We start from the raw sequence: 13051 nt of genomic DNA, 5'->3' as shown, positions 1-13051 counted from the left end.
CCAGATGCCAACAGCTGGAGGTTCCCAGATTGGTATCTGGTCTGGCACACAGGACAGCTGCGTTCACCTCCTGGATGGAGCACTGACTCCTTGATCTTTTCAGTGATGCAGGCTTGGCAGAAGCTGTGGCCACAGTCCAAGCTCAGGGGTTCATCAGGAGCTCCAGAGAGATGTGGCAGGTCACCTCCTTCTGTAAGTCCACCTGTGCTGACAAATCCAACACTCCTCTGGCCTCTCTTGCCCAGACGCCTGAGGCTCTGGCTCACAAACTCCCAGAGGGCTGGGAATTGTTGTTGAAGGGGACAGGATAAGAAAGGCAGAAAGAGAAAGGCTCAACTATGTAGGGATTCAGAACAAGGCAAAACATTATTGTTCAGTAAAGAAAGAAAAAGAAAGAGACAAGAGCAGGTAAGTGACAAAATGAAAAGGGCTATAATTATTTCAAAGACTTTACCCTTAGTTTATATCACATGACCAATTTCACACCATCAGAGCAGTGATTGACTTCTCTCTCTCATCAGATACGACAAATTGAGGCCCTTCCTACTAAGAATCTTGTGCTATTTGTCCTATTTTTCTTCTCCACCCAAACCCACTAAGCATCAAACCCTCTGTAGCCCCTGGGCTTTTGCACTTGCTCTTCCCTCTGCATGGAATGATTCTATCCCTGATATTTGCATCACTCACTTTTTTAAAACAGTTTTATTGAGTTATATTTATATCAAATGCATTTATTTTAATAGGTACAGTTGGGGTGAACGTACCATCTTCAGGATCCTCTTTATAGTTCTCTTCACCACTGCACAGATTTTAACAAAGACAGAGTCAAGGTTGCAGGAACTAGATTGGTACCCAATGTTGTGGGGATTAAGAATGGAGAGATCAAGGCCAGATGGATGGTTCTGGGGAGCCTTGCATTTATAGATGTGGGTGTCTTACCTTGGCTTGGACATAAGGCACAGATGTTGATAGGCACCTAACGGTGTGTGTTTCAAGGGCAGAAAATAATGGGTTCACATCCTCACACATGTGACAAAGACCCAAGGAACTTCAGGTCCAGTGAGGCATCTGTTGGCCATGGAAGAGAATCTCAATATATAATGGAGGACATACAGTGTAAAAATAAAGTCTGTCCTGTTTCAAACACATTGATTGTTGTTACAGGTTAAATTCTATTCTCCAAAAAGAGGCATTGAAGTTGTAATCCCCAGTATGTTTAAATGTAACTTTATTTGGAAATTTTTCCTTTCCCAATGATCAAGTTAAAATGAGTCATTAAGATGAGCTGTAATACAAATGACTGTGTCCTTATAAAAAGGGGAAATTTGGACACAGACAGACATGCACACATGGAGAACACCACGTGAAGACAAAAGCAGAGATCATGGTGGTATGTCTACAAATGAAGGGACACCAGAGATGTCCAGCAAATAGAAGCTAGCAGAGAGACATGGACAGCTTCCCTCTCAGCCCTCAGGAGAAATCAACCCTGCCAACACCTTGATCCTGTATTTCTATCCTCCAGAATTGTGCGAAAATACATTCCATTTAAGCCACCTGTTTGTAAGTACACTTTTTATAAGCAGCCCTAGAAAATTAATACAAGTGCTTTTTTGTCTTTATTCGTTAATTCTTTTATCCTATCACTGAAGAAGCATTATGCCATTGCAACTTTCCCCACCTAAGACAGACAGACATAGAGACAAAATGTATGCTCCCTTTGCAGACAATGCACATGTTTTTACAGTAGGGTAATGGCCAACGAGGTCCTGTGCTTCCTCACCTCAATATCCTGTTGTCACACACAGGCTTTTTGTATCTGCACTGTTTGGACAGAAACAATGAAAGTGTCTCCACAGTGGGGAGAAAATGCTCTGTGATGGTTTAGGCTACATCCTGCTCCCTGGGTGAGAACAGCCAGTGGGAAAGTAGGGCCTGCTCTTGGCATCCAGAGGCCTGGGGCCCTCAGAAGTGCTGCAACATCTCCCTGTTCCTCTGTCGGAGCTCCCTCTTCTACCACGCCTTCCCTCTGAGTCCAGGGGTCGGTCTGCCCCCACATTAGGGACCCTCCCCTCAAGGGCTCTAGCTCTCAGGTCCTTGTCTTGGAAAGCACTCCTTGTCAGAGAAGGCCACCTGCACAAAGCTGCCCCTTGTCTCTTCCTTCCTTTCTCTCTCAGGTCACCAGGTCCTACAGGCACTCTCTTCAAATTAGGTCCCTTCCAGCTTCGCTTTTTACCTGGAATCCAGGAATAGTTCCCCACTAGTCCCCCTCGTATTGTCACTGTCTCCTGTAATCTGCTGTCACCGCTGTGCATACCATCAACCAGGGGGACATTTTGTCAATCCTCAGTCTTGCCGTTCCTCTGCTCAAATACACATCATTCAACTTAAGTTGGTCCTTATCACCATCTAGTGAGGTTCACATTACACATCTCCTCCTATCACCTCCTCCCTCTGAGCTGCCTTCAACTCCTCCTCAGCCCACGAGCTGCCTTTATGTTCCTTAATCACTCTGGACAGAAGTCTGTTTTAAATCCATCACTTCCTTGAAGACTGTTCAAAATCACTTTCCCACACTGAGACCTGGCCTGACATCTATTTAAAAATCACAAAGCCCTTTATTAGGGACTATATATACCCAGGTCTATTGCAGCCCTTTTCACTTGTTTGTGTTGATGTTTCTGTGTTTGACATTTATACCACAGTAATTTCCATCTTTATGCATACTACATTACCATCTTACTGTATATTTACTTTATCTCCTCTGCCCAGAATATGACCTCGTATAGATACCTAATATTTATTGTGTTCAATAGATGTTAATATAATTTTATACCACAGCTGCCTGCCTTTGTTCTTGTGAATTAAATAAAAAATATTTTAAAATAAAAAAATCCATTTCCTCCTGTTAATTGTGCCCTGTACTAGGCCCCTGAATAGACAGTTAATACACACCAGATATGGACCTCGTCCAGATGGAAGGCACAGACGCACGGTTCTGTAGGGGTGGGAAAGGAAATATCGTATTGAGACACATGTAACAGAGGTCAAGGTACAATGTGCTGAGAAGTGAGATTAAGACAGAGTTCTTTCTGGGAAATTATCAACTCCTTTCCTCAGCTCCATGCTAGGGAAATTGAGTAAGGAGCTGAGGTAATAAGCAATGAAAAGGTGTGTCTAAGATTTCAACGACAAGTTCTAAAGCAGAAGAGGACAGCAGAGGGTCCGTGTTGTTCCCTAGTGTCTCAGATCTATTGCAAAATGTTGTATATAGAAAGTGACATTTAAACTGAAAGACATGCAGTTGTATAGCCCTACATATCATTTTAATGGCACGAACATGCTGAAGGAAATCATGGCTCTCTTCAATGTTGCTGCAGTCGACGTCACTGCTGCAGCACACAATGAAAGGCTGGTATGATTAACATTATATGGACCTACAGATGTTCCCATCTTCTCTGTTCGGTCCCTAGGGTTTACTCAGACTCATCCCAGCGCCTTCGGTTTACCTACCCCAGCACGCTCGAACCACATTACTTCCTGTGACTTGTGTTTTCTTCAGACTGGAAACTGCTAAAATTTGTCGGCCTAAAGTGGGAGATCTTCCATTAGATTCCTCCACAATGGGAGATACAGGGACTAGAGGGAAGCATAGCCGCAGGAGGCCTTATCATTCGCTGCTCCCGTGGGGCCTGCGGCACTATGGCCGCGTGGAGGAGGCTCGGCGGCAGCGGAGGGAGCGCAGTTTGTTGAGGCATCCTACCGGTCTGTTTTCTTACACCCGACAAGCTGTGATCTCCTCCCAGTCCGCTGTCTCTAAGGAGGTTCCCACAGCAGGGGTGGTCCCTGTGCTCCCACCCTCTCCAGGGCCTCGATTCCCTCCGACATTTTCCAGATGAAATTTCCATAACCTCTTCCCAGACAAGCTCAAAAAGGTCAGGTCCTCGAATACAGCCACAGTTTTCAAAGTACAGACTGATCCACGGTTTTATATTCCAAAGCTGCCATGTCTCATCTTACTCAGAAATACATGACATGTACTAAGGTTTGAGTTTGGAAGAAAGCGAGCTCTTGGGGGCTAAAAAGAAGGAACGTGATAAAGAGCCATCTTTTGCACCCCAACCTCCAAGCGGATCTTTTTTCACATCCGAGAAACACTTCACACCTTAGACAAACATCTCATAGAGTCTGAAAGGAACCCATTAACTCCACAGGGCCCAGGATGTGGGGTCAGATCAGAGATTAAAAGGGAAAGTGGAGTCAAAGCAGAGATGCGGGTTTGTGGGTGGCATGTGAAAGAAGTATTAGGGAGAAGGGAGCTCATCTCCTCTGGCCCTCACAGCCAGTCCTCCCCTGTACACACCACACTCACACATCCACACTGAGCCCCCCCACTCCCCTCTGACTGTCAACAGGATTTACAGCTCAAAAACAGATACACCAAACAAAAGTCTCATCTACTGTATATCACGGCATTAACCACAACACTCCATACCATCCTTTTCTTCTTTCTGAACTACAATATGGGACAACCACTTTGAAAAAAATCTGGCAGTTTGTTATAACATAAAATATTTATTTTTAAAATGTGAAACCAGCAAATCACTTCATAGTATTCACTCAAGAGGAACGATCTGTTTGCACCCTTAGAGACTGTCCCCAGGGGTCCCAGCAAGCTCTGCTTGAGTCATACAAACAAGTTCCTTCCCTTCCCACTGGGCTTTCCTTGATAACTGTTAGTCTCCCTGCTCACCGGCAAGAGTGAGGTGGACCAGGAAAAACTGCAGTTTGGCCTACAAAACTGTTGAAAGTCTCACAAAGTACTCTTGACTCTCCCTGTATATTGCCAAATAAGATTAGCAGCCAGGAAGATAAGAATGTTTTATTATACAATTACATAAAATTCTTTAAAATATCTTTGATTACTTAGGCAAGTTATTCTACTACTTAAAGGCAATAGATTTGAAAGTAAATACTTTTAAGTAATTTATTTCAAGTCACAGGTGCAGGGAGCTAGGAAAATAATAGACACCATTCTAGATCACTGCTTATGAGTTAGGCTACACCAGCAGTTATTAAAAAATATTCTGCTGTTTAATTTTCACAGTAACTCATCAGGTAATTTTCATTACTTTATTTTTTGTTTAAAACAACGAAGTGTATCTCCTAGAATTCATTTTACTTGATAAGGACCAGTATATGGCAACACCAGAATCATAATTAAAGTCTACCTGTGATACAAAAAGAGGAATACTGTATGATTCATTTTACAGAGACATTTATATGTGGAATCTAAAATTGTCAAACACATAGAAGTAGAGAGTGCAATGGTGGTTACCAGGGACTTGTGGGAGAAGGAAATGGGGAGATGTGGTCAAAGGGTACAAAGTTGTAGTGACACAAGTCGAATGCATTCTGTAGACCTTACATAGAGCATGGTGCCACGGTCTAGATGTTTGTGGCCACCTCATCCCCTATTCACGTTGAAATCCTAATGCCCAATGTCATGGTATCAGGGGTGGGGCTTTGGGGAGGTGATTAGGTCCTGAGGGCAGAGCCCTCATGCATGAATGGAATTAGAACCTTAACAAGAGACCCCAGAGAGATCCCCACTTCCTCCACCATGTGAGCACACAGACAGAAGTCAGGAGTCTGCAACATGGAAGAGAGCCCTCACCAGACTGGCACCATGACCTTGGACTTTCCAACCTCCAGAACTGTGAGAAATCAGTTTCTATTGTTTGGAAGCCACCCATTCTGAGGTATTTGTTAAAGTTCACAACACTGTACTGTATACTTTCAATTTGCTAGGAGAATAGAGTTTAAATTAAATCTCAGCACACACCCTTGCACACACACACACACACACACACACACACACACAATGGTTAACTGTAAATGAGACTGTTAACCAGCTTGATTATGGTGATCAGTTCACAGTGTATCCACACATTCAAACATCAAGTCATATACCTTAAATATTTACAATTTTCCTATATCAAGAACATCTCAAAGCTGCTAAAAAAAACTAAAAACAGAAGTTTGTGTGTATATACATATATAAACGGAGTAGTTTTGCCAGTAGTATCAAGGACCTGGGAGATCAGACTGGGAGAAATTGGGAAGAGAATACAAGGCAGGTCTCTGTATTTTATTCTTAGTAAGTGAAGCTCAAATTCCCTCAGATTTTAAAAAGAACAGTTGCCAATTTTGGAAACCCTTCTTTAGGGACAAGTGTCCCTTTGGTTTTGCATCATCAGCTGCGCCTTCCTTCCAGGTGGCAGACATGATGCAGGCGCAGCATGGATGAATTTGGTGCCTTCAGAGAGCTGTTGGTGTTCCTGGAACACTGGTCATGGGGTTCAGGGAAGAGGAGTGCAAAGAAGAGACTGCAGAACCAGGTGGGAGTCCCTGCATATCAAGACTCTTGCATGTAGATAAAGACAGAACTGGTGATTTCTCTAGAGGATCACAGCCACTGTGTATTTACAAGAAACAAATGTATCAACGTTCCTCAATCTCTCTGGCTTTAAGACCATGAGGTCCCCTCCTTTTCTTCTCTCTCTTACAGCATAGCAGGCAGAGAGGTCCTCTGCTGGCCGTGATTACAGAGGAGTCCCAATGCTGGGCTGTCAAAGGGAGTATTGCCTTATATGTTTTGTATACTTATAATTTCATACATTTGTAAATCCTCTCATTATTATGGTCCTGTGACATTTTCTGCTGCTTCATGTGAGACACTTTTATACTCCCCAAATTATTCATTTAATGGAGGGTCTACCAAATATTAACACAGAATTGTGTGACAATTTTTAAGTTTTTTAGTTATCAGTAATGGATCACTTTTCACTCACAATTTCATTAGGTGGTTTCACTGATTTTTGCTTTGTTTAGATTTGGGTAAAATGATCACTTTCTTCTACTGTCATTTCTTGGAGTGTATTTTATTTGCTCTTAAATTATTTCAAAGATCGAGTCTTCCCTGTAAAGAGGAGGCAGCAATTTGGAGGCAGAAAGGGGCTGGGACAGCTCCCCACATCTGAAATCCTTGTCTTGGCTTTACAGAAAACATGCTGTTGCAGTTGCCTCCACTCTGACACCAACTGCTAGGCAGTTAGAGAGTAAATGACTCTGAGGGGATGTGGATGGGATTCGGGCAGGAGGAAACTGCAAAGCAAGCCAACAAATCCAACAAAACTTAGAAAATTTCAAATTCCAAGCCCCACAGCCACACAACCACCTGTCAGACAGGGGAGGGGACAAAGATGTTTTTGTTCTCTTCAGGGCAAAGTGGCATGAGTTGCTTAATGAACAGGAAGGGCTGTGGCTTTTGACTATACTTGGGAGGGCACAGATGCCTTTTAATCAATTTACTTTAGTTTTTCTATATTAACATAAAAAATGGACTCATGACTCACATTAAATACAAATATTCTAAAATATGATTTCTTTAAAGATGACCTCTTGGCATAATAACATGTTTAGGAGAACTATAATTACCATTTATCTATGAGTTTTGTATCCCACAAAATGAAAATAGTATGAGTTTTGTTATTAAGTCTCCAATATTCTCAGGATCAACTGAAAATATTTAGTGTCTGTGATGATTAATTTTATGTGGCTAATTGGCTAGGCCACAATATCTAGGTAACCTTTTTCTGAGTCTAAATGTTGTGTAAAGTTATTTTCTAGATGAGATTAATATTTAAACTCCTAGACTGAAAATAGCCAAGTTTACCCTCCATCATGTGGGTAGGTCTCAACGATTAATGGAAGGACTTATAAGTGAGAAAAGACCGAAGACCCCTGAAAAAGAGGGGTTGCCTCCAGCCAGCGTTTGGAGTTGGGCTGTAATGTCAGCTCTTCCCTGGATTCCTAGTCTTCCAACCTGCCCTGTCAACCTCTACAGCTGTGTGAATAAATTCCTTAGTGTCTGCCTTTCTACACACACACATACACACACACACACACACACACACGCACACACACACCCTACTGTTTCTTTCTCTAGACAACCTAGTACATGGTCTACCAATGCACACATTCAGTCTTCATGGCAAAACAACACCAAGAAAACAATTGCCCCATTTCCCACCCCAGGGAGACAGATGAGAGTTGCTGAGCCAGAGGGTATAGACCACAGCAGAGGGGAGGACAGGTTGTATGGGCTGAAATTAAGAAGAGACCTGGGTTCAGACAACCTGGAGAGATTAGCAGTGAGGATGATGAGATCGCACAGCGTAACTAACATGTAAAATGGAAGGTCACTGGAGTCCTATTTAAGAGTACATGCTGTGTTCACTCCAGTGAAGAGCAGAGGTTCCCAAACGACTTCTGATCCCCACTTGGTGACAGCTCTAGATCCTGCTGTTGACACGCTGTCCATGGCTACTCCCACCAGGGTAGTTTTCTTCTGCCCTGAGACTCTCCCGAGCCCCCAAACTTTCTATTGTGAATACACAGCTGCCTCACTAATGGCAGGGCACAGTCCTGAGACCCAGAGATATCAGATGGCATGACTGCCGTTCAGAGGTTCAGATGTGATGGGGAGAGGAAAGCCCTAGACCTGACTGCAGAGAGCAAATACACACTTGATACTCATGACTTTTTTGAGCCTAGAAACTCCTTATTTGGCCTTTTACTAAAAAAGTGTAACAGAGCAACTTAAATGTTTCATATTCTTTTCAGCAGAGGGCTTCATTTTCAGGGCCATGAGCCTCTGTGAAAAAGTAGATGCTTGGTGTGTAGATCTTTTCTACTGTGTGAAAAATTTCAGGTCCTTATTTTCTTATAACTAGGTACTTCATCTTGAATTGGAGGACTAGACATTCCAGTAAATGAAAAGACACGAATGTTATAACATAGATAGTCATCTGTTACTAACTCGAGAGATTGTTCCTCCTGAGTCAAATCACTCATCACAGCGGAGGGGTGACAGGGAGGCAGAAGTCAATGGGAAAATTTAAAAGATAAATTTTCCCCAGTTTCCTTGGATGAGTGCTTGGATGTGTGCATGCACATGCATATGTGTGCATACACACACACACACACACACACACACACACACACTAGGTTACCATCCATAGATCATTCTGTTTCTATGGGAATTGATTGCCTTCTTTGGAATCTGTGGTGCATGCCGCAGCTCACTAAATCTAAACCGAGATCTGTTTCTTGTTATCACTACCCCTCATTATATGGCACCAGGGACGACTTGCCCCAATGACCTGGAGGCAATTACATTCCTGGAGTAAAGCATGTTAATCATTGTGTCTAGAAACTTGTTAACCCACTCAAGAATGTGATACCTGATCAATAAATATGAGAGGTGCCTTTCCAGCACCACTCTTGAGCTGGTATGCCTTGAGTTCCCCGGCTGGCCTATTCAGGTCTTCAATATCTGATCGCGTTGCCTCCTTTATCTGCGGGTCAGAGATGGGGAGCAGGCCAACAAGTGGTACCTGAACAGGAACCTGAAAGATGGTCAAAACTCAGAGTGGGGAACTCCGCTCCAGACGACCCACTGAAACTCAGAGCGGGGAAGCTCCGAAGATCGTCGATGTGATAAGACTCCCTGGAAAGTGTACGTAGGGACAGGATCAAGACGTCAGGGACACTGTAATGGGCCAACATGAAACTAAAGCAGATAAACTGGAGGATTACTTAAAATTACTCCGTGCCCTCCTGAAAACACCAGGAGTGAAAACTTCTAAAAAGAACTTTGCTCAACCTCATAAATATATTAAAAAGTATTGTTATCAGTTGCCTCCACAGGGAACCCTCAGACAAGCTGATGGGAGTAATGCATTAAGAGATTTCAAAGAGGCTCACAGACAGGGAAACATTATCCCTGTGCCTGTTTAGGTGGATCAATAGCCCCTTAATAAAGAAAAAGTGGCATCCTTACACAAGTTAAAGAACAGCTTCAGCTAGATAGATTAGAATTTTCCATGAGCCCGTGGAATTCCCCTGTATTTGTTATAAAAAAGTCAAGAAATTAGAGACTCTTACATGACTTAAGGCAAATTAATGCAGTTCTTAAACCTATGGGACCTTTGCAACAAAGCCTCCCTTTTCCGGCTATGATTCCAAAAGACTGGAATATGGCTATCATTGACCTTAAAGATTGCTTTTTTTTTTACAATTCCTTTTGTTAGGAAAGAGTATAAAACCTAAATGTGATTTATTCCCACTAGGATGTTTAAACATTTTAACAGTAAGGTATTAACAAAGGGCCACGTGGTAGAAGCTGCTCTGGCTGAGAGTGGGGGTTGGGGAATTGATAAGGACCTGGCTATACCTGTTTGAGTTTTTTTAACCTACCAATAAGAATAAGACAAATGTAAAAGAAAGATATAATGGGCTTAGGCGATGTCCAGGGAAGAATATGAACCCTGTAGTACTCAGCCAATGAGGAACCAGGGGAGGGACTCGCACACTAGAGGATAAATTATTGGCGCCAAACTCCCCAGGTGTGCCTGCCCACCAGATACTCTATCTTGCAAGACCATCATTAAAGCCTCGCTTCGCTGGTCTCTTTGTCTCTGTGTCCACTTATTGAATTTGGACCAGTGAGTGTGTTTCTCACAGTTTCGGGACTCATCCAAGATCCTCTGCCTGTGCGAGGTGGGGGTCCAAGCAGAGTGGGAAGACGCATCCCGCCTGGCTTTGGGCGGCTCGCTGTGTCTGGGCGTCTCACCTCCACACTGAAGCCAAGGGGAGACCCGAGACTGCTGTGCGGAGACAGCGTGACTGACGCAAGGGAGAAAACGCAGGCACCGTGGCAACCAGGCAACCTCGTGTATGAGCCAAGGTAGAAAACTTGGGCTATAAGTATTGCCTTGGTGGTTGGGCATTTTTCAGAGGTCGAGTGTGTGTGGCTGAGATGTGTAATCTCGGGGGGGGGGGGTGCAAGAAATGTCCATTATGGGGGGTTGAGTACACAGGGAACTCAGACACAGGGACCTCTTGAAGGATGCGAAATACAAATTCTAAGCCTAGGGAAGCAGAGAAAGGGAACCAGATGAGCTCCCTTGGAATTCCCCCCAGATAGCCTGCTGGGGTGAAGGTTACGGTACTGGGGGACACCTCCTGTACTGGGTTAAGGACAAACAGAAGATGATCAAATTTTGCTGTTTTGTCTGGATTAAAGTTAGATCAGATGAAAACTGGCTTTGCCAGGTTTGAGTTGTTTTTTGATGGTAATAAAGCCTCCAGTTCACCTGAGGAATCTGTTGGTTACCAAGGGCACTTCCCCTATTTCCCCTCAACACCAGGGAAGGGAAAGCTAGGGAGGAGGAACTACAAGAGACTGCCCAGGACAAGCCCTTGTATTGGGAGAGCGTTGTGTGTTTTCCTCGGTCCCTTTACCTGCTGTAGCCACAGCGGAGAGTTGAGAGGCAGGGACCCGGTGGTGAGGTGGAGTGAAAGTTTTGTTTGGAGTTACTGGGGGAGAGAGAAAGTGAGGCCGCCTCAGGAGGGAGGGGCACCCTGGGAGGTTGGAGAGAGAAAGTTTTAAGTTAAAAGGTTGCGCATTTTGAGGGTGCCAGCAGCCTCGGAGAGAGGAGCGCCCCAGGGGTTGGGGGTTCCCTTTTTAAGAATTCTTTAGGAGTGTGGCCGGCACCTGGGGTGTAGACTTGTTAGGTGGTCTCAAGTATCTTTGATGAGACATTGTATTTCTTATCAGTCCTCTGGGTAATTCTGCAAAATTAGCTTAACACAAGAAATTTACTGCTTTTAGTTCCCTCCCAGGATGGCAGCTTCCTGGTTTGGGACTGGCTGCCCTTCTTCCAAGGGGGGCAGAGTTATTGTCTGTTAATGAGTAAGTTGAGAATCTTGCTTCTTGACCTCCTGGGTATTAAAATGCAATCTTTGGGATAAAATATCCTCCTGCCTTTTGCTATGTTGTTTACGGCTGCGCCTGCATGCTAAATTGATTTCCTGGGCTGCAGACTATTTGGGGTCAGAAAGAAAAAAAAAACCATATAGGTAAAGTTAAAAAAAAAAAAGAAGAGGCTGGGCCTGTATGATTAACATAATAAAGGCAGCCTATGCTGGGGTTCCCTCTCCTTTATCTGAGGAATATTCAAACATTCCAGGCCAAGTTGCGCCTGTCTTTTTGAGCTTTAATTAATTAACTCTGGGTCTTTTTAGTGGACTTTCCTGGCCTTTTTCTCTTTCCACCCCACTCGTATCTCATATCAACAGGTATTCAGAGGTGGAAAGGAGTATGGCTTTAGTTCTTTTGCATCTTTCCTCAGGGGTGGAGAGAAATTCATCTCCGTATCAATGGGCAATTGAGGGGGCTTACCTGTACCTGAGAGGTGAGGGAGAGGGCCGGTTTTTGGCTGATGCTGGAGCCTGAAAGAGAGAAACAGCCCCAGACTGCAGCTTGTGAGTAGTAAATAGATTTTAAGCTTTATTTCTCCCTTTGATTTCAGTTTTTAGAGGTTTTTTGCCCCAGGATTCCCTCTCCCCAGACTTAACAATGTAAGAAGGACTTAGAGTTTCCCCTTGCCTTCTGGGGAATCCACCAGGAATCCCAAGACGGTTCCATTGAGAGAGGTCCCATTAGGACAAGGGGAAATTTGTTAATGCTCCCCTCACGGGTACTGAGGTGAGAAATTTTAAGCATTGCTAGAAGATCCCCTTGGCCTAGTGGACCCACTAGATCAATTCCTGGGACCTAATATATATACTTAGGCTGAACTGATGTCCATCATGAATATCCTATTCCCTGGTGGTGAGAGGGGGGTGATCAGGAGAGCTGCTGTGTCCATTTGGGAACAAAAACACTTACGAGGCCAGGGTATCCAGTCAGTGGAACAAAAGTTCCCAAATGTAGGTCCTAGATGGGATAATAATCTAGGGGACAGAATTAAAATGCAGGATCTTCGAGGGCTAATTATAGAGGGAATTGGCCCCAAGATCTCAAAATGTTTCTAAGGTGATTGAAGTCCAATGGGAAAAGGAAGAGACCCCAACTGCATTTTCATAGAGACTCAGGGACCAGATGAGAAAATATTCAGGACTTGGCGCAGAAGCTCAGGTA

General features: G+C 43.9%; 1 long non-coding RNA gene across 2 annotated transcripts; it reads right to left on the bottom strand.

Moving 5' to 3' along the window:
• Window positions 1-19: 19 nt before the first annotated feature.
• On the bottom strand, window positions 20-12292 carry LOC140844375 (uncharacterized). Of its 2 annotated transcripts, none has more exons than XR_012122591.1 (4): window positions 11371-12292; window positions 9309-9473; window positions 2956-2998; window positions 20-1068 (listed from the first exon to the last, which is right to left on the bottom strand). It is a non-coding gene; the product is annotated as an uncharacterized lncRNA (long non-coding RNA). The 2 variants fall into 2 exon arrangements; XR_012122590.1 differs by lacking the exon at window positions 11371-12292 and adding an exon at window positions 9908-9972.
• Between the last annotated feature and the right edge of the window lie 759 nt (window positions 12293-13051).

Source organism: Manis javanica, chromosome 11, assembly GCF_040802235.1.
Source record: "Manis javanica isolate MJ-LG chromosome 11, MJ_LKY, whole genome shotgun sequence".
NCBI lineage: Eukaryota > Metazoa > Chordata > Mammalia > Pholidota > Manidae > Manis > Manis javanica.
Note: the sequence above shows the minus strand (reverse complement) of the source record. Positions and strands in the feature narration are given on the sequence as shown.